The 21,240-nt window shown below is 40.6% G+C and overlaps 1 long non-coding RNA gene across 1 annotated transcript in view; it reads right to left on the bottom strand.

Moving 5' to 3' along the window:
* Positions 1 to 320: 320 nt before the first annotated feature.
* LOC137167032 (uncharacterized) overlaps positions 321 to 21,240 on the bottom strand; it is a 42,060-nt gene continuing 21,140 nt past the window's right edge. Inside the window, exons 2-3 of the long non-coding RNA XR_010923935.1 lie at positions 15,561 to 15,655; positions 321 to 489 (exon numbers count right to left, since the gene is read on the bottom strand). This is a non-coding gene — a long non-coding RNA (uncharacterized lncRNA). The remainder of the gene's footprint in view (positions 490 to 15,560; positions 15,656 to 21,240) is intronic.

Below are 21,240 nucleotides of genomic sequence, written 5' to 3'. Positions count from 1 at the left end.
AAATTTATACTATTTGTATAAGTGGCGGGGGGGGAGGGGAAATCACATACTTTGTATACAAATTTTCTTCCATTCCATATTGATCTCATTTTGTCCTTGATTTTATGATGAAATTTAATGTCTAGATCTCATTGCAAAACGAGGGAGACCCTAATATTATGCATCATATCTGGAAATCATGAGTTATTTCCATAATGGAAAATCTCACAGATTATCAGAGACAAGGATAGTAGTTTCCTATAGATCTGAGACTCATTGCTAAAATATAAGAAAAAAAATAGATAAAACAAAAGGAACAGAGACATGAGAAATATAGAAAATTTATTTTATTATAGAACATTTGTAAACTGTAGTCTCTGTTGCAGTAATAAATGGAATTGAGAACTGCTGGATGTTAAATTTCTGTTCCTGATCAGTCCTTACTCTCAGAATTGTCCATTTTCTTTTGAAATGTAACAAAGGGTAATTTTTCTTGCATCTATTTAAAGTCTGCCAAATAAAAATTACAAGCAATTAAAAACAAAAACATAGAACACTGTTTTAGAGTAAAGAAGTGATGTCTTTATCTATAAAGCCTGATTCACCTCTTGACATTGTGACCACCTTTTTCATTACTCTCCATTGTTTTCAAAGAAGTAGGGTCTATATAATTGGGTCCTAGGATGACAAGGTAAATTAAATGAGCATTATGGACACAAGCCTCAGAACTACTTAGATAATTAGCTGAGGGCCAAATCCATCTCCTATTCAAGGGAACTGGAGTATTTCCATTGCTTTCTAATGAGAGTGAGATTGGGGGCCCACATGGCCAGATTTCCCAAAGATCTTAGCTCTCACTTAGGCACCACAATGAAACACAATGAACAATGAAGATTTTCAGAAGTACACACAGCCATTATTGTCATAGATTGTTTCAATTGACTTCTATGGGTACTGGATCAGGCCCTAACAGACCACTAGAATTTATAAAAAATGTGACTGAGGAGTTGCTCAAAGAAATCAGAAAAAGAAGTTCTGACAACCTATCACCAGAAATGAATAACAGGAACCATACTTTCAGTAAGTACATTCTGAACATCTTTTTGCAGATTAATTTACATGCTGAAGTCTACAAATTGCATTGATTGTCTCACCACCAAATGTTCATTTGTTCTTTGACTTTCAAGTGTTAAGGGAAGCAAACCTTTGATATTCCTCTCCGATTTCTAAAAATTGGAATGGTAGCATGAGATGGATAAGAAGATCATTCAAAACTGGTAAAGACCAAACAAGCTATGTGAAAGTTGTACAAAAAGCTAACTGTTAAGCTTAGTTTATCATGGTAAATTGAGAAATTAAGTAAAAACCAATCTGTATCAATTCCAATATAAAATATGCCTTTGTATTTCTTTCCATAGTGAAGAGAATTAGAATAGTGCCTATTTATTAATTTAATAAACATTACTTTCTAGTATAATTTGACTTTTTAATTCCATGTGATCCTCTTTTATTCCTTAAACCCAAAGAAAAAGCTGTAGCTGTTGTTTCATCACTAAATTTTTCATGGATTTTACTCTACACCATTACCTGTAGTTTGTACACTAAAAACCATCACTTAATTTCTATTCTATTTTTTAAAATTTTCACTTCTTGAGAAGTTATTTTTTATTTTATTTGTATGTGATGTCCATGTAGTTCTTTGTGTGTGCAATTTTATTCCTTTTTAGCATTGTTTCAGCATTGAATTTGGTTTTTTTGTTTTTTGAAAGAGTCATATGTTGCAGGTCTGACCTCACTAGGAAGCTTACCATAATAAAAAATAAATGCAATGAAAGAAAAAAATACGATTAAAGAAGAAAATTAGCAGTATGAAACTACCAAGGTTCTATGAATGGCAGTGAATAAATAAATAATTCAAGAACAGTTTGACTGTATATATTTAAGATTTCCTAGAGACTCCTATTAACTAATATGATGACAGCATCACATAGTTTGCATTGTTTTGTCTGGTTTGCAATAGAGGGACGATGGACCTATTTAGCAAGGCCAAATTTTTAGATGCATAGATTTTCAAAAAGCCTATGCTTTAGGAGCACAGTTCACTACTTTGTCTGTCTGTGACCACACACGCACTGCCATGTAGCTTTTGCCCTTTTTGGAAGTCTTGACCTGAAAGCAATACTTCCTAGAATGACATCCAAAGGTCAGTAAATTCTTACTGTTAATACTTGTGATATCCTTGAAAATACTGTTCTCTGGTGCAGGTATTTTAAAGAAGGCTCCAAAACACTCATGAAAAAGGCCTCCACATTAAATATTTGATGAATAACCAATAGGTTTACAGCTTTTAAAAGTCTGGTTACTAATAGTTATATTCCAACTGTGTGTCCTGCCTCAAGATAGAGTAGCTCTACTAGCTTATTTAATCTTGCTCTGTTTCACAAGCCATAAAAGCCATTACTCAGGCCTGGTCCACACTTAAATTAGACTGACCTAGCTACATCACTCAGGGCTGTGAAAAATTGTGCCCGCTGAGTGCTTTAGTTGGGTTGACTTAACCAGCAGTGTAGATGCAGCTAGATCAATAATATAATTCTGTCAATCTAGCTACTGCCTCTCAGAAGTGGATTAACTAAATTGGTGGAAAAATCCCTTCCATCAATATAGGAAATGTCTGCACTATGGTGGCATAAGTGAAATGCTGTCACACTTGTATTGTAGACTTTGCCTCAGTAGTTATAGCATTAGCAGTATAGATGTGCAGAGTCCACATGTTACTCTCAACACACACACACACGAGACCAGGTTTGTGTCCAAAATTCACCCACTATCTAGGGTTGCCTTTAGCAATGATCAAACAACCCATGGCTGAGTTTCATCCTGAGATGGGTATTTCTAAGCATTTCCCCTCCAAGACTCCCTGTTGTATCCCACCGGCAGTCTCTCTTTTTCAAGAGAAAGATCCAGAAATACCTTTTAAAACGTGAACTACAATTACCAGTAGTGAGATTTGCATGGAAGGCTGCCTGCATGAGGTAATGTGGGGCAGCAGGATGATCCCTTCTAGCACCAGACTACTTTCATAAGCCGATAGGAAAGTCTAAGGAACAATACTACTATGTTGTATTTGTACTGTGTATTGACTAACATCCTGGGTTCTCACACTGCTTTACAGACATTCCAATATGCCTCACAACACCCTTGCAAGTTAAGTAAGCACCATTGTATTCATTTTAAAAACCTGGGAAGATGCGATGATGCATTGGTCAATAAGAAGTTCTTATTCTTTTTTTTTTTTTTTTTTTAATGTTTTTGCTTTATTCTTTAATGTTAAGTATCTTGGACTTAACAGCAACTCTTGCATTTTAAAATTAGGAAACAAATATGCTTCTACATGAGGAGGCTCTGAAGAGTTGAAGCTACTCTCCTGACTGTTGCTAAAAGATTTAACATAAGCAATCAGTTCCACTCTCTTAAGTAGAAAGTAAGGCACCAGTTCAGCAAAGAACTTCAGCATCTGCCAAATTTTAAACACTTGAGTTTTCTCATTGACTGAATTGGGACCAAAATGCACCAATTTTGTGATAGTTTCCAAACTCCTGGAATCTAATGGTCTCATCTGAATTGTAAGCTACCAGTTCACAGCACACAAATGGGTAGAGTTGGGACCAATGTTATCATGGGATTGGTTTTTTCTATTGATCAGTGTGTTAAAATACCAAAAAAGTATTCTTGTAGAAAAAACATGCATAAATACAGATCAATTACCTTTCTCCTGTCAAATGCTCTTCCTGATCTAATTATTTTCATCCTTTTCCAAAACATCAGTTCATTATATCACTGAAAATCCAGTTTCTGGCATGAAAATTGTTTTAAGAGCACTAGTTCTCATTCTTCATTAACTGAATACATTTTGCTCAGAATAAAAGTCATAGAAAAAAATCCTTTATTGGAGCTTTTGAACTCACTAGTTGTAGACTACAAAGAGTCCAGCGCTTTGCCTCTCACCACCATAGAACAGAAGCGCTACCTTTTCTTTGGATCTTGATATACAGAATATGTTACTGAGTGCCTATAAAAGGATTTGTGAACCTTGACGGAAATCAGAGGTGAAAATGACAGTTCAATGTCTGATTTAAGTTTGAGAGATCCATGGTAAAGTATTCTTACTTACAACAGATGCTGACCAAAAAAAAACCCCCAAAAAACAAGCAGCAAAGCCATGTTCAGACTTATATTACTCTCTGTCTGCTCCTGTCCCTTTCCTGAGCTGTCGAATCCAAAATATTATTTGAAAGGTAAAGGGATTCTATGTTGTTTAACCACCCATTTGGTGAGACAAGGTGGGTGAGGTAATATCTTTTACTGGACCAATTTTTGTTGGTGAGAGAGACCAGCTTTCAAGCCACATAGAGCTCTTCTTCAGGTCTCGCTCTTTACCCCAATACAATTTTATGCAAGGAGAAAGATAAACATTGTTAGTTGTTGTTATCAACACAATTAACACCAACACCTTCAAACTCGTGCTTCTTTAAGACCCAAAGAAGAGCTCTGTGTAGCTCAAAAGATTGTCTTCTTTCACCATTCTCTCTAATATCCTGGGACTGACATGATTACAACTATACTGCATACAACCCATTTGGTGTCTTATTAATTATATTTTTCTATTATTAATACTTAAAACCCATATGATGCTTTTCTTCTACAAAAATGAGTCAAATTCATTAGGGGCTTAGACCATGTGAAGTCCTCTGGATTTCAATGGAAGTACCCAGAGTTTGTCAGTGCAAATTTTTGCTCATTTAGTAATCCATATCCTGAGTGTTTATGGAACATTTAATTGGAAATAATAATAGTTTGATGGTGTTAGTGTTAAGCATTTTGTTAACAATGGGTAATGTTTATCTTTCCCCTTCCACAAAATTGTATTGGCATCAGGAGTAAGAGATATAATATCCCCAGGGAAACGTTTGTTCTGTCACTATCTCTGCAGGTTTATCTCCCCCAAAATTAAATGTGTCATGAACTAGGACTGGTTAAAATTTCAGTTGTAACTGATTTTTTGGTGGAAAATTGGATTTTTGGCAAAACAGATTTTGTGGACAGTGTCTACTTTCCAGTAAAAATTTAGACCTTTTGTAAAACCTGAAAACCCAAATTTTCCTTTGAATTTTTATTAATTTTTGTCAAAATTTTCTGCAAAAAAACAATAATTTCCTAAGCATCTCTATTAGGGACTCTCTTTTCATACCTCGATTAGCTGTATAGAAGTTCTGTGGTGGACTTATAGTCTGTTTAACCCACAAATGGCAAAAGAATAGGGACTGTTCAAAGTAGCAGCATTGGGAAGTCTGTATCTACTGTGCAATTACTTATCATTCACATGGTACATTATCTTTCAAGGAATAGTTGTGGTAATCAGTGGTAAATGATTTCCAATCAATCTACTGAAATTCCAAATCCATTTCAGAATAATGGGACAAGGCCATTCATTGACTCTCATTTTAATCATGCCGCCTTTTCAGAAGTTCTTGAAATACAGCTAACTATGTGGACACTGTATATGATCTACATTTACAGATGGGCCCAAATTCTGAAGTTTAGTTCTGAACCAGAACTTCCTCAAATTTGCAAAGAGTTCAGTTGCCAGGTTTTGGTCTGGCCTTTAATGGACAAAGACTAAAATCACTAACTTTGGAACTATTATAGATTATTACTTACATTATGTATACACTATTATTATTGCAGTAATGCCAGGAGACCCCAATCATAGACCAAGACCCTATTCTGCTCGGCATGGTACAAACAGAATAAAAATAAAGTCACTATAGCGTTGAATGCAAGCTCCTCAGACCTACAGAAAACCAGCAATGAGAGTAGTCCTTACCCCAGAGATCTTACAGTGGAAGTGACCTATACAAATTAGACAATGGGTCCTGGGAACTCCATAGAAAGGTGATGAAAGAGTCCCCTTAGGCTTTTTCCCAGATGGTGGGAGACCTGGCCATGTCAAATTATTTACACTGAGTGGCTTATACACTGCCCCCAGTTTCTTATTTTGTGCAACGGGGACCCTGTCCTTTGTGGCCCTCTTTAAGTCTCTTCTGATGGGATATCAAAAGAAAAATTAAATGTCTCAACGCACCTGGAATAACTTCTTCCCAGAACCAACTCAAAGGGAAAAAGGCTAAGCGGTGCCTTCTTACTTCGGGGCTATCGTAGATAGCAGTTTTTGAGCGGTCCTTCTGGTTGGGCTGCTAAATCGGGCTCACTATATCAGGCTTACTCTTGGAATTCACTGCACTCCCCATAGGATTGGGCTGGAGATCTCCTGAATGGGAGTTTCCCCTCTGGCTTCAGAAGTCACTCCAGCAGTCTCCTGCTCAGAGTGATCTCATTCCACAGTTGACTGCAGTTTCCTGTGCTTTTTAAAGGCTTTCTCGGTACCATACATGATTGATGGGGTCAGAAGGGTGGGGCAGACCTTAAACACAGGGCCTCCCTTTGCCTTTCTCATCAGTGTGGGGTCCATAAATCCTGTTACAAAAGTATAAACTAGAGATTAATTTATAGTGTGAACAATTATCCACATTTTCACAAATTTTGACTTGCTTCTTGACCCATCCATGTTTGCATCCCTTTTTATTTGCCTTTCCATGAAATCTGTTCTTATTATAGGTATTGCAGAATGGCAGTCATTTATCTGAATTCCTCATCACCACATGCAAATAAAGGTATCTGCAAAAAAACCCAGCTTTGTGATGGACTCCCTGTTCATAGTGTTTGTCATTCACACAAAGATTAGAAATGATTCCACCTGATTTATCTGTGGTATGTGATTGAAGTCATCTAAAAAGACAATGACTAGTAAAAGATCTGGTCAAATAAGATGGTTTGTGGACAACTCAAACGGAGATGTACTTGCATAAAGTGTTAAAACAATTACAGAAAAAAAGGATAAATTAATAAATATCAAAATCTTTGTGGATAATCCATAAACAAAAAGAAAAAGTTAAACCTGATGTAATGACAGACTAAAAGTGCCTATTGAGAAATCGTGATTGCAATGTTAGAATTATTGTTAAATTGGAATTATTTTTTTTTAAAAAGTTGCCACTGTAGTTTTAAAACTATAACTGAACAATGATTGCTCTATTGTGTACCACTTCAGGGAAACATAACTAAACCCCTGTGGAAAAGAGACCATTAACATGCAAATGAAGAATCCCAATCACCTGAACATTTTTTTTTCCTAGACCAAGGTATAGGCAAGATCAAAAGAGAATTTGAGCTGTCAGGTTCCAGGAGAGGAAATTAGAAAAATAACTCCAGGTCTAGCAAAGGAGGTGGGTGGTTATGAAAGACAATTTAGAATGGCTACTATATGGGAAAGGATAGAGATCACTTCTGAAGACAGGATACTTCAGTAGGCAGTAATTATTTCTACATGAACACAGCCAAAGAATTCCATAGCTAATTGACAAATGCAAGTTAACACCTCCAATTTAGAGGACTCTCAAGGATATATTATATCATGAGGATGATACTGGGTATGTGTCAGGGAGGTAGGACGGGAAATTTGTTTATGCAGAAGAATCCTGATAGTAAGGAGATGTCTGACACCGAAGAGGCCTAATATGAACCAGGTGAACATACAGAGTGGACAGACAGCAATGCTGGCAGGAGGAAAAGCCTCTGAAAAACTAACACAGAATTGGCCAAAGATGGGAACATTTATTATCTGATTTCTCTTCCCTATGACTATAAGGGGTGTGTCTTTCCTAGAGAATGATATCCAGTGTGAGAGCAGATGTGATTTTATACCTTTTATATTTGTTTTTATAGGATTTTCTCTCACTTTTCCCAATCAACTTGGCTTTCCTTAAAATACTTGTGTTTCAGACCATTTGGGGGTATGTCACTGCAGTCCATTCTCAGAAATCAGAAAGTCTGATTTCCGAGGGGACACAGAAGGAGGTGACAAGTACTTGCTGTTAGGCACTCAGCCAAAAAGTCATAGGGTAAAAGACAGCCTACTTCCCAAATGCTGACTATAGTCAACAAAATATATGAGAAGAGCCTGGTGGCTAGTATGAGACACAGTATAGGGCACCAAAGTGAAGAATCAGGTACACTATTTCCTACAAGTACTTTGCTCAGTTTTACTAGTAATTTAAAAGATACTTATTTATTACCCAATAACAACTATGTTAAACTCTAGTTCAGGTCGAGTGCATATCAGTTACTTCAGAGTAAAAACATTACAGGAATGTTGTAATTATCCCAAAATCAAGTGTTATTAAGACAGGATATTCAGAGTTAAGGTTAAAGGTAAAAGAAACCCACACAAGTTGAGTTATGGAATGCACACTGAAGATACTCATACAGTTTTCATTCTGCCCTGTAGTGACGCCATGAAATAACCATAAAAGTGCAGTCCTAGATTAGCTGGAACTGATTTCTGAGGACATTACTCCATCCCCCTTCCCCCACCCGCCTTTTTTTTTCCTTCATCACATCACCGAGGGGCAATTTAAGGTTCTTTTAGTACCTTAAATGTGCACTTCCTTCCTTCTCCAACTACATCGCTAAGCCTCTATTTCCCTTCCTACCCTTTGTTTGTTTTATCTATCAAGACTCTAAGCTTGTATAGCGACTGTCTTTTGTTACATGTTTATACAATATACGGTGCAACAGGTTCCTTGTCTCAGGTGGGGCCTGTAGGTATTACTGCATTGCAAATAAAAACAAATTCCATAGTTTTCTATCAGGGAATACTTGATCAGTTAGGCCTTTTCCCATTTTAAGACTATTACTGAGTATAACAATTTCATTTACAGTAGTAACATTGTTTCTTATTCTCTTCCTTGTCCTCAAAAGTATAATATTGTCTTGTTTCTAGGTATACAAATAATTGTTAATACAATGTTTAAATAAGATTTTTTTCAGTGGCGAGCATACTGATTTCACTCAATAGATAAAATGATATATAACAGAATGAAATTTATTTTGGCTGTGTAACATTTCTACATGTATCAAATATTGATTCAATTTGGTTATTATTCCAGAGCTATACCAAATCAAGAGCTAGGTGGAAATTTTTACAAGCTAGTTATGATTGTTGCTAATAGTTAATATGAGTAATGTTGTTTGACTCAGTATCTCCAAGTACTCTGAGCAGAGAGGAGGCATAAAATGAGAGAAAGGCCATGCCGTTCAGCCCAGTACTGTTTAGCAACACAAAGTGGCTGCTAATTTAGACCCAGCTCTCGCTCCTGCAGAACACAATGCTTGCAATGATTGTGGGTAGGTATAGAAGCAATTAGGAGTGAGAGAAGAGAACTGCAATGTGAGGTAAGGTGGTTAGGGTGCGAGTCATGTTGGGGGGCGGGGAAGGGTCTGGCCTGTGGGAGTTCTGATTTATCTGTAGTGGGTGAAGTGTGTAATTGCATTTTGAACATAAGTTGTGCTTGTCTTCTTTTCTGCAGCAAGTGCATGAGGAGATTTTCAACAGCACCTGCATGGGAGATAGAAGTCCCTAGTATTATGCAAGAGGTGATTAAAGATGCCTGAGGATGGAAGGGACACATGCAAGGGGGAAAATGGTGGTTTTAGAATGAGGTTAGGGGACATATTGTGTCTCTTTGCATGGCTTGCATATATTGCTATGAGCAAACCTTGGCTCCCCGATCTGGCTGAAAAAAAGAAGAAGACATGCCCCCTGGAACCAAGTTGCCTGGTGGTTGTCTGTGCAGTATCATGGAGAAAAGTCAAAGAAGTGTCCGGAGAAAAAACAAATCACCCATTAGAGTAAAAAGCCACTTCCCCAAAACTTCATGAAGAAGAAAACTACAGTGCCATGTCTGTTAACCTTTCCCCCTTTCTCAACAGGTATTAGCTATGTGATATATCAAGGGCAGAGGGTGGCAGGAGAGTATGCGAAGGGAGATATATCAGCCCTAGGATGATCAGGGCTTTATTCCCTGCAGCCTAACTGAAGTCATGAGGGGGCAATTAGGAGCCATCTGAGGCCAATTAGGAATCAGCTGGTGCTCCATAAAAGGGCTCCGCGCCCCCCCTCCTCCCCCTCCCCAAACACACAGGGCACAAGCTGGAGGAAGCAGAGGTGTTGTGCAGTGTGGAGCAGATTGGAGTAGTAGAAGCAGATTGGAGTAGTGAAGTGTGGGAGAGTGGAGGAAGCCCAAAAAGGAGGTAGTGAGCCCAGCAAGGGGCAGCAAGGACAGAGGGCCTGAGAGGCCAGAAGGACTGAGGGGGTAAAGTAGCCCAGGGGAAGAGGCTGCAGCTCCAAAATACAGAGCAAGCAGTCTAGAGCTGCTGGTCATAGGGCCCCTGGGCTGGGACCCGGAGGAGCAGGTGGGCCCGGGTCCCTCCCCCCCTCCCCCAGGGAAGATGGGGTGATGGGCACTTTCCTGGCCCCCCAACAGGAGCGAAGCACGTGATCCACTAACGGGGAGCTGGCCATTGGCCACAGCTACCATTCAGCTTAGATATGAGAACAAGATTTTGTTCCTCAGTTTTTCACCTTCTGAATACATTTGTCTCCGTACATAACCCATTTTCTCAAGATGTGTGCTCACACTTTTAAAAACTTTTTATTTAAAGTTGTAAGGGCACTTTGCCACTGACCCCTTTCCACTGACATGGAAGCAATCCCTCTTGCTGCTACAGATTTAGTGCACTGTATCTTTTAAATTTGTTCATCAATTGCCATATTGCATAATTTATTCAGCCCAAGAGGTGCTTGTCTACACATACACACACACTAAGCATGATGTGGAATATTCACTATAAGTAAAAGCAGTAAGCACTATGCATTTGTATTACAACATGATGTACCGTGGGCCAGAACCCTCTTTGATATACATCAGGATAAAACTATTAAAGTCAATGAAATTACTCCAGGATTACAGTAGTGTAACTGAGATCAGAAGCTGATTGTGTCTTCTTCCCTGTCTTTTTCATATACACATTATAATTGTTTGGGACAAGGACAACACTTCTAATGAATGAATTCTACTGTTAACCTACATCCTGTTATTAAGTGTTCTCTTGTATTATCTTAACATGGACAATTTTCCAACTGTTCTGATAGATACACTGTTTTTATTGTACCTAAAGTACCAAATGTTATGTATTCCTTATGAAATTCCTATTAATTATTATTCTACTTAACAGCTTTTTCCCTACAGAGTTCTTGGGAGGCATCCCATAAATAATAAACTAGGGATGTAAACATTAATGTTGAAAGGAACTTCACCATCAGTGTCCTCAGGGAAACATCTTGTAGAACTTTTATCACAACAATTCCAAAGAGTTTTTGAGTTGTTTGGAAAAGATCCTGATCTCATTCCATGAACTACCAACTGTTAAAAGACATATAACATAGATTGTATCAAAAATATTAAAACTAAAATCTTGAATGGAGATAACCCCAAACACATCCAACTACACACATCTGAGTTTTGTGTGGTTCCTGCTCCAGGTCTGTTTTAACAAGCATGTCCCTCTTCAATCCTGAACAAGCTGTGTTTTCTGGGATAGTACCAGAGAATCATATTTTCCTTGTACAATGGTTAAAAACAACTAAGGCAAGATTTTCAAAAGGTTCCATGTTACGTATACAGATGTCTGCACAATGTTTTCATAAACAGGATAAAAATAAGCAAGTACACAGTTACTCTCAGAGTAGGCCAGCTCTGGAAATTTGCCACAGCAATGGACCACAGCCTTTTTTTTTTTTTTTTTTTTTTTTAATTAAAGAGAGACCACCTTTACCAGGGAGTGGGAAATTCATGGGAATCAACATGTCCATTCAACCGTTGATCTCTTTGCAAAATCAGTGAGCAAGGATGCCAATTTCTGTCAAATGCAGGGCTGGGTTTTGCATTGGGTAAACCAGTAGCTAGATTGAGGCCAACTCATCATTACACATAGTTTGTTTATCTGATGACTATTACGTTGCCTAATAGCCCTTGATCAACACTGTGCAGCTCTATTTAAATTGGAGATGGCCCTTTCCAAGCACTAAAATTAATTTTAAAGAAGAAAAATAGGTAAAATGTTATCTTCAGATTGTGGAGACATATTAAAACCATGCCTGTTTGGTTCTATCATAGTCAAATGATGCTTGTATAGTTAATCTTCTTGAAAGGCAGAATGTGGTTGGAGCTTTTAAGGTAAGTGAACATTTAGATCTCATCACATCTCTTAGCACCACATGATTCTGAAGTTCAAGTGGAAAAAAATATTTAATCCAGACCACCAACATGTTGCTTTAACTATGAAGAGGGGAAGTATTCAAACTATTTTTTAGTCACTAAAACAAACAAACACCAACCAAACAAAGCTTTTTTTTTTTTCAAATTGATTGACATTGTGAAAGAAGGAACAGGAGGAGAACAGATGGAGGGCACATTTCAATATCACCATCACAGTAAATGCAACTCTTTAGTAAAAGGCTATAAAAAGGGGATAGCAGGGGGAGGGACACCATAATGGATGCTAGCATTTCAGTGATTTACCAGCGACTCTTTTGACTAGCATTTCTATTCATGAAAGAATACACAGAAAGCCAAATTTGATCCAGATGAAGTCAGGGGGAAATCTCCCATTAACTTTGTTGGAATGATAGCTGATCTCATCTGTACCGACCAGCATAGATGATAGTTTTATCTTAATACTTTGCTGAAGAATGTTTCATTCTACTTTTATGCATAGATTACATGATAATCTGCAGTTCTGTGCATCTGTCATGATAACAAAATTTAGAAGCCAGTATACAGTCTTCAAAAATATATTATTCATATATATTCAGCTGGTTGAAATAACAAAAATAAAAAATATATAGGATAAGAAATCACTATTTTCCACAATACCAACACTAACCAGAACCAACAAGGGGCTTCATGTCAACCGATATAGGTTGTATCAAGTGATCTATAATGTTCTAACAATGTCACTTCTGTGTCTCATCCACAATAATAGTATAGGTCCATGTTGCCTGAAGTCTTATTCTTAAAAGTGAAAATGCTTTCAGTAAGATAACAAAATATAAATATGTAGAAAAATAGGTCTCTTCATTCTTACTTTTTTTTTTTTTTTAGTGTTTATGCTTATATTTGTGATATACATGTAGGTATAAACACATGCAGAATACCCTATATATTATTAAAGGGGGAATGGTAGTGACATCTTTGTTAAGGTTGCTTCACCCTTTTGATTATATTTTTTTTCTTCATCATCTTTGAAGACATTTAACGCCTCTGTAGCTTGCAGCAGGAAATTTGGCAAAGGAACAGTCCTGGGGTAACAAAGATGCCTTTTGTGCCTCCATGAAAAGCCATTTAGATTTCTCTGAGTTAAGGGGAAGAAAATAGCATGTGATTGTGTGAGTAAAGACCATATTGTAATATATACACAGGTGGAGACAAAATTAAAATTTGTATGTGTAACCTTAAATCCGGTATCTCCCACTTTTGAGTTCTTGACTCTGCAACTTAAAAAGCAATATTTTAATGTAGTTTTTTATGTATATATATGAAAAACTTCATTAGTATTTGGTTAAGGCTGAAAGCACATATCAACAGAGTGTAACACAAAGCATATGTATTACAGTTTCCACAGAGTAGTAAAAACCTTTCTAAAAATATTTTTGTGGCGATGAGCTACTTACTCCTGGCTTCTGTAACTCAATGTGCCCATCCAAAACTTACCTTGATAGAACCCCTCTACGACACCATCATCTAGTATGTGTATGTGTATTAACCACATGTGCCCAAAAAACTACCAGAAGACTAGAATTGTGACCTTTTAGGATTCATCATAAAGATGCAGAAATCAAGATCCTGTCTTCTCAGAATCCTGTCTATACCCTATTATTGTGTGCTATTGTCATTAACATGTCACTTCATTTAGTCCATTAAACCAATTCAAAATGCTTAACTTTTCTTCCTGTTTCTTAAACAATGCTTATTTAAAACCCTAGTGGCTCTCAGTGCATAAACTGTCCCTTTTAAAATACAATATTCTACAATAATTCTCCCAAATGTTGTAAAAACACCATTGTAAACTGTACCATTATTATAGAGTACATTAGTTTGAGACTTTTTAAAGTGTAATCCTAGGCCTCGCCTGCAAAGAGACTGCCAACTGTGCAGAACCATATGGTAATATGTGATGTGAACAAAGAGTTGACTCATGACTAAGTGACACTACAAATTCATGTCACTTATTACCTGGAAACACATTTTTAAATCCTGAAAACAAAGGACAGCTGGTCCCACATTCATTGAATCATTCCCTATCTATAAATTCAAAAGTACAAAAAAGACATAGTGGTGAATTTATGAAGGAGTCAAAATTTGAGATAAGACTGAAGGGTTTAGGTGAATTTAATGACTGAAGGCATTGTCAAACAGTGCAACTTGGCAAGAGGTTAGACTGGATGAGCTTTTCAGTCCCTTCTAACCCTATGATTCTAGGATTCTATGATTACAAACTAAAAATGTTTTATGAGAACTGCTTGTTTCATAATGCTTCTTATGGTATCACTGCCCTTCATCACTAAGCTCCTGTGTCTGAGTTCAGTGGTGATTAGAGCTACCCAGAAGACAATTCTGTTTTGCAGTATTTCAAGGTTTTGAACATTGCTTTCATTTTGCAGAACTGTGTCAAAGTGTCCATTTTTGTATTGAAAGCAGAGTTTTTTGGTTCAGGAAGGTATGTATCACTCCACAGCCTGGTTGTTAGGGACTGGTCTGGAATGTGGGAGACCTAGGTTCCTATTTTGATTCAAAGCAGACTTTCTGGTTCAGATCACTCTGAATCAGACAGAGAAGAGACTGGAACCTATGTCTCTCAGATCTCAGGCTAGTGCCCTAATCACCAGGCTATAGAATCTCAGGTGACTCAGGCCTGTTCTACACCTTTCCTTATGAAAACTTTACTGAAACCAATAAGTCTCTGTGAAATTTCACTTAGTCAGCATAGTTCCAATCAGCTCTAGTATCGATATAGATATAACATTAGTTTATTCACTACAATTGGGTGTCATCTAAACTGTCTTGGCATAATTTAAGTCTGTTGAATTATACTACAATGAAATTACTCTTGTTTAAAACCAATGTGAAATCAGGCCTAGCTACAAGAAGATTAAGGAGGCCTTAAAGAGGCCTATGATGCATAATCAGTGCTAGGACCACAGAATATGTGAACATTTTTTTCAAGATAAGCCTTAGGTACAAACATTATTACACTGGAGAAAAATATAGTCCATATAGTGTAGAGGTTGGTTCCTACAAGTAGATTGAACTGGATTTAAAAAGGCCAAAGTGTCAAGATACAGTGTAGCAGTTTAAAGCCCTTAAATATCAACACTTTGAACAGTACAGTAATCCTATCAGGTAGCACCTGCACAGCAGGGGAATATTAATGATAAAGATGCTACGGAGTAAAATGGAGTAATAGCTCATACGGACAGCATTTAAGCAAAGACTAAAAGAAGGCTGCCAGCTTTTGGCCAGCCTGTTGCTATAGGAACACACCAACAGTCTGAGAAGTACCTTGGTGTCCACTGAAATTGAAATGTTCTTTCTGCTGAGGTTCATCATCTGAGGTCTTCTGCTGAATTCATGGATGGGAGACAATTTTCCAAAGCCTGAGGAGGAATCCAAAATGGAAGATTTTGGAGAAATGCAGAAAGCATTCAGATGCAGGAAAACCCCTTTATACATGTTAAAAAGAAAATCAGTTTCCAATCTTTCAGCAAAAATGAACAACAAATCAATTTCATCCACCTGCCCAAGAATTTTGGCTATATTGATTTTTTTTAAAGTTAGTACAACCATGTGGATATTCTTATTGTTTGATACAGAGGGAACTGCAATGAAAGCTCAATGTGAGAATCTGAAATGCAGCATTTCAAAATGACTACCACATGCAGAGCAGCTGTTGTAATATTTCTATTTCCTCTGCCATTATTCTAGAAACAGTCAAACTCCTGCTGACAGTCTTATCAGAGATGTGGACATGCTAAAAGAAAGATCAAGATCACCTTTGGTAAAAACAAGATGAACATCTATGTACTTTAATGTAGCTGTTCAGCCCTGCTTTGGATAGCAGAAAATGACTCATGAAATGCAGGTGAAGGTTTGGTCCATGAATGATAATTTCTATTTTTCCTCCCTATAAAATTTGTGGTATACATTGCATACTGCATGCAATGATTCTGCACAAGCCTAGATAAACATTCCTCCAGTGAAGGGAAGACTATCACAGAAGATGTAAAGAAGCCATGTTTAGAAATATAGGTTGATAAGAGGAGATACTTTTATCTGCAAGACCATCAGGTCAGATTAAGAATTTAGGAAAATTAAATATATACTTCTTTGACTTCACAGGGTTTTTTTTTTAAATGGAATAGTCTGCATTAAGAATGGATGTACATATATGACTCCCATAACCATAGAATCTGAGCACTTCACAAAAATCACTAAATTTATCATTCTGTAAGGTAGATGTATTATTACTCTCTTTCACAGCTGGAGGTTGGGATTTTTAAGGGATTTCAAGGAAATGGGCAGCCAGCTCCTAATGAAAGTCCATAATTCTCAGGTCCTTTTGAAAATCCCAACTACTGGGATAGGAGATGTGAGTGACTTACTCACAGTCACACAGGAAGTCTGTGGCAGAGCCAGGAAGTGAACCCAAATTTCCTGGGTCCAAAGCCACTGGCTTATCCAAGAGACCATCCTTAGCTAATGAACTACTCAAAGTCAGTCACAAATGCCCTGAATTTGGTGACCTCCATTTGGTTCCTCGGGGACCAGTTTTGTGTTTTCTTGTACTTTGTATAAGTCATTTACAAGCCCAACACCTTTGGGAATATATCATACAGCCCCCCAGATTTCTATTCCAACTGCCTAGATAACTTTGGGACACCAATTTCCCCTTCTCCCTTGTAACAGCAACAGTTTGATTGTTTCCCCTCCCGCTTTTCTTTCAGGCAAGAAAAATCCTGGGCAGGCTTCCCTCACCCAATCTAGACAGGCCATACGCGTTCGCATTTTCCTTAGCAGGGCGATGCAGCACCATGAACGCGAATGGTTGGAGGGCGAGATACCACCTCATAAGGCAGGCGTTTGTGTCCTTCATGGTTTGCAGCCATTTGAGGGGTGCATGTTCCATTACCACTGTGAAGGTGGTTCCCAGAAGATACCACAAGGCCTCCACTGCCCATTTGACTGCTAAGGCCTCCTTCTCCACTGTGGAATAGTTCCACTCCCAGGGGAACAGCTTTCTACTAATGTGGAGCAGCAGGTGTTCCTCTCCCCAACCATCAGCCTGGACCATGAAGTCCTGGTCAAAGTTAGGGCGGTACAAGGCTGGCGCCCTACATAAACAGCCCTTCAGTGTTTGGGAAACCGTGTGGCATAATCCATAATAACTAGCATATATTGATGCCCAGCCGCACTTTTAGCGAGGGGTCCCACCAAGTCCATGGCGACCCTCTTGAATGGCATTCCCACCACAGGCATGGGAACCAGCAGGGCTTTTGGGACACCCGCGAGTGCTGCCAGCTGACATCTGGGGCAGGAAGTGCAGTAGTTGTGGACCTCTCGGTGTACCCCCAACCAATAGAACTGGACTAGGATTTGGGCTAGTGTTTTTGCCTGCCCCAGGTGGCCCGCGGCAGGGATGTCATGCACCATTTACAGCACCACCCGCCAATGGGCTCGGGGTACCACAAGTTGCAAGCACAACTCTCAGGTCCAGGGGTCCTGGAACACCTGATACAGGAGATCCTTGGTCATCTCGAAGCAGGGCTACTGGCAGATCTGCCAAGGATCAGTAGCCACTCCATCCACATATGCCAGCTGGTCATAAGCTTGGCAGAGGGTGGAATCCTCCTTTTGGTCCCGACTGAAGTCAACTCGGGCCTCTCCAGGGCCCCTTTCCTCATTTCCCAGCTGACGGAGGGTGCCTTCTAAGGGGTCACAGGGCACGAGAGCTGGTGATGTGGACTTTGTCGGGGAGACTCCACCCCTTGCTTGGACAGACTCTCGGGTGGTTCTCCTCTAGGACCATCTGTTCACAGGCGGGCTCCTGAGTGGCTACGTGCAGAACCTGGTTTAATTAGATAACAGGATAGGGATGGCAACCCCAACCACCATCTCATGGGTCCCTTCACCCATGGTGAAGGCGATCTGCACATTCGGGTAGGTCCAGATGTCCCCGTCGATGCACCGCAGCACCACCCCCTATTTGCCAATCCCCCCAGGGTTCTCTGGGTGGATTGGGTTCCTTCCGTTCTCTGCTGGATCCCATCTGGGTGGGGCAGTAGGGGTCCGCCGGCCCTTGAGCTAGTAGGGGTCCCACTCAGGGCCCCAGTGGATTGGGGGGCCGGCACCGCAGTGGGTGCAACCATGGTTTCTGCTGCCAAGAAGTCCTCCATGAGGCCCATGGCCACTGTCAGGGTTGCCAGTTGGTGCCGCTGAACTAAGGCCCTCCCCTGTGGCAGCAGGATGTGGATGAACTGTTCCATGACCGCTTGTTCTGCTACCTTGGAGGCGGAATACCAGTCGGGTTGAAGCCACCTCCAAGAGGTATCCTTTAACTCCTGGGCCACTGCTCGGGGTCGGGCGCCTGGTTGGTAGGTCTGCCACTGGAATAAAAGATAAAAGATAAAAGATATCTGGGGTTACATCCAGGGCATCCAGAATGGTGACCTTGACCTGGGCCGCCTCATTCAAGGGACCCCAATAGGCTGTTTGTGCCGCCCCGGTGAGGTAGGGCACAACAGGGTGGCCCACTGCTCGGGGGGGCCAATCTGATGCTGAGGCTACCCATTCAAAAGTCACCAGGAATGCCTCCGGGTCATCCTTTGGCCCCCATCTTGGAAAGCCGCAACAGCATCGCGGGGGTTGTGGCTCCCAACCCGCCACTGGTCGCCATTTCTGGGGCACAGGTCAACACGGCGGTCAGCTGCTTGAAGTCCTGCCGCTGTTGGCCCAGCTGTTGGGCAGCCAGCTTCTGGATCAGTTGCTGCTGCTGGGCCACTAGCTCCTGCTGCAGTTCTTGCTGTTGCTTGAGCTGTGTGCAGCCTGCTGCTGCTGCTGTTGCAGCTGGGTGGCCTGCTGCTGGGCCTCAGCCCACCATTTCATGAACTTCTCCAATTCCATCTTGGCCCTTGGCTCAGTCGGGTCACCAATGGCTCGACAGCTCCCCCTTTTCCTCAGGGGAGGGTTCAAGGGTCCCTGGTCAGGCGCCACGTGTAGGGAGGGTGTCCGTCCCTCCCTATCAGTTGCAGAAGGAGGCCACACCCACTCACTACCCTGCTTTGTGGGATATTGGCCCACACTGGAGCGGGGAAGCTGTCTTTGGGGTCTGGGAGGGTCGCACACAGTTCAGAGCCCCCCCCAGTGGGGCAGCCACATAGCTCAGAGCCCCCCCAGTGGGGCAGCCATATAGCTCAGATTACCCCAGGGGCGGTGTGGGAAAGGGGGAGGGAGATGCAGGTCCACCCGATTCCACTGTGCCCCAGCCCAGGTCCCTATCCGGGACAGAAGGGTGTGCCATGGGGTCAGCGGGGTCCCAACTGCAACATGCTGACTTGCTTCCCACTTCCACAGTCCCTGGACCGTGTTTCCCTTCCCCTGGGATACTTCCTGCCCCCTTTCCCTCTGGTACCTGGTGTGCTCTGGCCCAATCGGGCTCATCAAGGTAGTCACACAGGGGTAGATTGCAGAGCACCTCGATATCATCAGGGGCGGTAGGTCAGGCTGCTCATCGGGGAAGTCAGAGTAGGGCAGTTCCTTCAGATCCAGCCCTGTCAGGGCCCTCACCCCATCATAGGCATCGGGAAACTCCTCCAAGTCAGACCCTGTTAGGGCCCTCTCCCCGTCGCCTGTGTCCACAGCTCCTCTAGGTCCCGGCCTGTCTGGATCCCCAAGTCTTCTGGGGTGCTTGGCTCCGGGGGGACCGGTGGGCCCCAGGCTGCCGGCCACTCACTCACCGGTGCCCGGTCCCAGGCCCTGGTTCGCTTGCCTGGGTACCAGGCCTCAGGCAGCTCTGGATGGCAGGGAGAGATGTCCTTCCCCTCCGGGAGCTTGCTGCAGACTGAGCTCCTGGGCCTTCCTTTTTTCTTCCTGTTCCATCCCCTCGCTTCCGGGCAGGTGGACAGGCAACCTCCGGCTCCACCCTGCCAGGCTTGACCTGTCCCTCCCTGTCAATTTCAGAAGGAGGCCACACCCACTCACTACAGTACTGCTTGCATGATCAATATAAGTTAAGTGTTCCAAGTCAAGCCCTTTGTCTACCACTCACTAACTATGCAGATGATGATCCTGATCTGAAAAAACAAAAAAAACTCTCGTATCTTGACAGTCTTGGTTGTGTATAATTTGCTTGTTGTAGCCTGAGATATCCCAGCATCCCCTTAATTATTTTATATGAATATATCACTAGTTTTTAAATTGTACACATTGCAAGGCACAATAAAATACATATTTTTTATTGCATGTCTTGGAATCACAATACAAGAAACAACTACTGTTACTAGTTCACATTGAACTGGCTGGGCAAAAATAACTTCCCATGGACTCAAAGTTCCCTGATCATATATGGCCCAATTCTTATTAAAAGAATAAGAATTCTTTCAGAATGGTAGAGACATCCTGTATGCTAGATTAGTAACCACCAGACATCTTTTGATTATGCAGGAATAACTGAACTCAGAACATGCATGTCAGCCTAATTCTTTTATGTTTCAACTCTGTTCATAAAGAAATGGGTACTTTATTTCTGTACAGAGTTTAAAAGTTATAGTTTTGTTGTATGAAAGAAGCAATAGTTTTTATTCCTGACCCAAAAGGCAGCTCAGTGTGTAGAATGGAATGTGAACGAATTTAGTATGTCAGTGCCTTTAAGTACCATGAGCAGATTTGCCATTAAATGGGGTCTAATGTGAAGATCTCCGAAGGGCAACATCCTATTCACAAGGTGATAAAAAGCAAAACTGGTGTTCAGGTGATGAGGCAAGCAGGCTAAGTCACACCAACCAAGGGACATACACACAGCAGGCTGAAAGCTATTACTGCTAGTTCTTAAAGATATCCTCATAACTTTTCATCTACGGGAGAGGACAGGAGAAAAATGTGCAATACTTAGGTATAAATTTCATCCCCACACACTTTTTTTTTGGTCATCAGAAACATTGGATTTTATTAAGGGAAGATATCTATA

Source organism: Emydura macquarii, unplaced genomic scaffold (genome assembly GCF_026122565.2).
Source record: "Emydura macquarii macquarii isolate MOO-44397 ecotype Brisbane River unplaced genomic scaffold, CSIRO-AGI_Emac_v2 contig_2897, whole genome shotgun sequence".
Taxonomy (NCBI): domain Eukaryota; kingdom Metazoa; phylum Chordata; order Testudines; family Chelidae; genus Emydura; species Emydura macquarii.
The sequence above is the reverse complement of the archived record's forward strand: the minus strand, read 5'-3'. Positions and strand labels throughout refer to the sequence as shown.